Source organism: Vanacampus margaritifer, chromosome 14 (assembly GCF_051991255.1).
Source record: "Vanacampus margaritifer isolate UIUO_Vmar chromosome 14, RoL_Vmar_1.0, whole genome shotgun sequence".
Taxonomy (NCBI): Eukaryota; Metazoa; Chordata; class Actinopteri; order Syngnathiformes; family Syngnathidae; genus Vanacampus; species Vanacampus margaritifer.
The window spans coordinates 1613418-1617905 of NC_135445.1; positions in this window are offsets into that span (position 1 = coordinate 1613418).

Consider the following 4488-nt stretch of genomic DNA (forward strand, 5'->3'; position numbering starts at 1 on the left):
CATTCCATTCCATAAGCGAGCCCACCGCCAAGAAAATAAAAATGCAAAAGGTACTGTAGATTGTTTTAAACAAAACTTAAGCTTATTTACAATTTCACATGCACCTGTGGATGACATAGCGAAGCATATGCAACAACTCAGAATGCAACACAGGCTCGCACTGTTCACATTGCAAAGAGTCTTAGCCTTATGCTAAATGCAGGGATGTGATTTGACCAAAGTGAAATTATCTGAAAATTTAGCCGGGGGTCTGGGGGCCGCTGGCACCCAGCTAGGCGAAGCCCCCCGGAGCTCATGGGTTTTCCGTGTTTTTAAGTACTTTCAATGCACTCACATGACAAAGAAATAGACAAAACAACAGCATAAATTTTCAATGTATATTGAACTATCCCATATAAAATGGCAGTTTTAGTCAACTCAAAATCAGTCACTTTCAAAAACATTGGACTGCCTTTGCTTTTAAAAACTATCACTGAGAATATCATCATATCTCACTAATGTGATTACTAAGTTAACACATAAATAATGTTGAAGAGTTCAAATTTCATGAACAAATAATTGTATCATGACCAAATGAAAAGTAACTCATATTAGAGCATACCACAAATGTCTTTGTTATAGCAGAAGATGTTATCTGTCGGAGTCATGTGCATACACAATGAACTACTACTTTAAAAAAAAAAAAAAAAAAAAAAAAATCGGAATTTTTTTTTGGGGGGGGGGAGAGATAAAAAAAAAAGCGGAATTCCGCGAATTAGCGGAAAAATCACATCCCTGTAAATGCTAAAAGCTAAAAATGCTGGGGGAGGCCAACTGAAAGTGAAAATAAAAACGGATATAAAAGTCGAATTCAAAAAATTAAATACAAAAATTAAAAATTGAACGCAAGCTTAGCTTCCAAGCAAACTTGCAGCTAAGTGGCTCCCTGACAAACTAGCCACCTAGCCTGTTAAAATCGACTTCATTTAACTGTAAAATGGACATCAATATTAATTCGATGAGCAAAACCCAAAGAAACGAATCAAAGTATAAATATGCCCAAATACTTTCCAATCTTGCCTGATCAGCCGACGTCGTCAGGCTCCTACAAGTCCTTGCTAGCCACACGCTAGGATAACAACAGCCGCTTTTTATGCTAATCGGCGCACAATTCTTAATTAGCAACATTTTTCATTAACGTCTGTTTACCCTCCACTAATGATTTGTGTTCCCGTCACTTTTTATTATTATTGTTATTTTTATTATTCCCATTTTACGAGCCGAGGCTTAGTTTGCATTTGCTGCTGCTGATGATGTGATTATGCAAAGCGCTTTCAGCTTCTAATTGGACTTAATGTGCAATCTTAAGACAAATCAACATTTTAAAAACACTCATAAATTGTACATTTCTTTTCGAAGAATCATTTCATTGCATTGATATGTTACAATATTGCCTGAGAAAATGACATTTAAACCGTGTGTGTGTGTGTGTGTGTGTGTGTGTGTGCGTTTCATTTAAACCGCGACAACTGAAAAGGTTTCAGGCACAAAAAGTGCATTTGCATTTTGATTTAAAAACAAAATGAATCTCTGCTCACCTGCCCGCCGATGGACTTTGTCGTTTCTGGGAATTTTCTTTCAGGGAACTTCAGATTCAATCTGGCAAAAGTTTGGAGTGGAAGGAAGAAGAAGGTTTCTGCTGACTATCAATGTCAGCTGGCGCGAGTCCAAGCTGAAGGGAGCACACACGGGACACACAAACAAATGAGCAAATCAACTACGGCTAATTTATGTTTCATGCTAAGAATTTTATTTTTTTTTTATTATATTCTTCACTATTTACTAGCTTAATATGGAAGCACGGAAATACCAATGTGGAATGAATATTTTTGATGGGCAAAAAGATTTACTGTAAACTAGGGGTGTCAAAATGAGTGCATTCATTTTGAGTTCATTTAAAGTTCCTTAAATGCCACTCTTTTTTTTTTTTTTTTTTTCACGCATGATTAATGACCGCCCCTTACTTGGAAATCCTGTACTGGGGGAATTCCAGCCACAACGCAGCAAACACGTCTCTTGTCAAACTTGAGCAACTTTAGCAAACAGTACATCTTTTTAATTTTAACACTTAATTATTCTGAAATTTACTGTATCAATGATTGATGAAGATGCAGCCGTATTTATATTAGTTTAATATTTTTTCCCCACTTATTTGTTAACAAGAGTATAAAAACTTATATTATAATATTTTATTGAACCTGCACATTTTATTGTACATTTAGAACAGATATTTACAATTCATCGTGAGTTAACTATTGACGTCATGCAATTAATTATGATTAAGAATTTTAATCGCCTGACACCGCCTACTGTAAACATACTTGAAAGATGGTACTTGCAAATACATTTTAACGTATTAGCAAATTTGTTCAAATGTATTTGCAGTTTTAATGAAGCATGTTGGAAATGTTGGAAGGACTCCATTTTGACAAGATGGCAGCGTCCACGTCTGCACTGAGCCGGACTCTCTCCGCAGTCATCACTGTAAAGTTAATTAAGACTCCAGCAGTGGGAAAGGTGACCACCCCCGCCAACCCCCCCACGGGGACGGGGCAGACAGCGGGGGGGGGGGGGTGCACCGCCCGCACGACGTGACATCCATCATACATTCCTATCAAAATCAAATGAAGCCGGAGGGGCGCAATACGCCTCCGACACCGCAGAGGCAGCGGACCTGAAAGCCACGAGGTCACTCGCACGGAATGATATGCACTCTCACACACACACGCCCTCTTTCGCACAAACGTACTCACTCGCACTGCGTCTCACACTAAATCCCTCTCACTCATTCACACTCGCGTGCTACATTTTTTTCTCGCAACTCTCAAAAGATCTACTCTCTCACACTCTTTTACACACTTGCTCTCTCACTCGCTTTCTCACTAAAAAAACACCATTTTCACTCTACCTCTCTCACGCACACTTTCTCTCTCAGGGTGTGCTGCCTGACACGAACAACTGTCACCCACCCACACCCTCTCTCACTCACCCTCTCTCTCATAACACACGTGCACTCTCACTCTTTCGCACACACCTTATCTGCCAGACAAACTCTCACGTGCACACACTTTCTCCCCCCCCCCCCCCTCTCACACATCCTTGTCTTGCAAAACTAGCGGACTCTCTCTCATGGTGCATGGCGACGGAACAAAGCAAACTTTTAAGTCAAGCTAGCGCTTGTGGTTTTTGCTAGCAGCCTTATTAGTTAAGTCGGTAGAGCAAATCAAATGGATGGATGGGGGCCCATTTTGATTCTGTGTTGGACTTGAGCATTCACTCCATTTCGACTCCAATCACAAAAAAAAAACGAGAACATGACATTGACACTTAATGGCTTCTTCCTTTGCTCATGCGTGTTAAGAACTTAATGAGCTCGTAGTGGCCCTCATTACACTGTTTGACTTAATGAGTGCGCATTTGTAGGCTGTTGTTGGGAGACACTTGCATTGACATTCATATACTGCTACATATGTTCATTATTCACTCCACGGAGGAGGCGGAGCACGCGATGCAGCTTCCATCTCCCGGGATCAGGTGGGTCATTTTGAAAAACAAACAATTTGCAACCGCCTGGCTCTGAGCAACCGCAAGCGCAATCGAATTCTTCAAGCTAGCAGTGCAGAAACAAGTTGAAGGCGGCAGTGGGGGGTGGGGGTGGCGGTGGGATTGGGGGGGGGGGTTATCCCATCAGCGGGTACCGACATGAAAAACATCGTAGCGTCAAGGATTCATTTGTGATTATTGATTGCGTTTGTAATTGACTGAAGGACCTTTTGAGTATGAAGTCGCCCCAACAGGCAACGTGTCGGCGTGAGCGGAATGCTAATAGCTTAGCGGCAAGGTCTACTTTTATATGATCTGAACGACAACGCACGTTCACTCCTGCTTTACTCGAAGATGGGGTTGGGGGAAAACGACATACAGAACATACACTAAACATTACCCGGATGCACGTCGTACGTAATATGACGAGAATAAAGTGGAAATTTGACATGAACTCATCGAGTGCCGGCCGTTCCAAAGCGGAACAATTGCCTTGTGTGGCAATGCGAGCACCCAGCTTGCGAAAACAAAAGCGTACTCTCCACGGACCCGCGTGACGGCACTGCCGGAAACGTAATCTCGCGTTTCACAGCGTACGAGCCACTTGAATGAAGCACAATTCATGGTGATTGTTTATTGAAGACGTGCGATTTTAAAATGACGTATACTAGGAATGGCTGCTGGGGCCCCCCCAATCCCTTCTTGCTTGGGGCCCCTGGGGAATGTTGCGACGCCACCGCTGAGATGCCAAAGAAAGGAGAAGCGCACTCTGGGAAATGTGTTGCTACATGCTAACTTTTCACGCCGCAGCCCTGATTTGAATTCCATTAAGTTCCTTCTTCAAGACATTTTTTTTTTTGGGATGCGCTGAATGTCTGCAAGCGGCGCCTTCATTTGAGAAGTTGC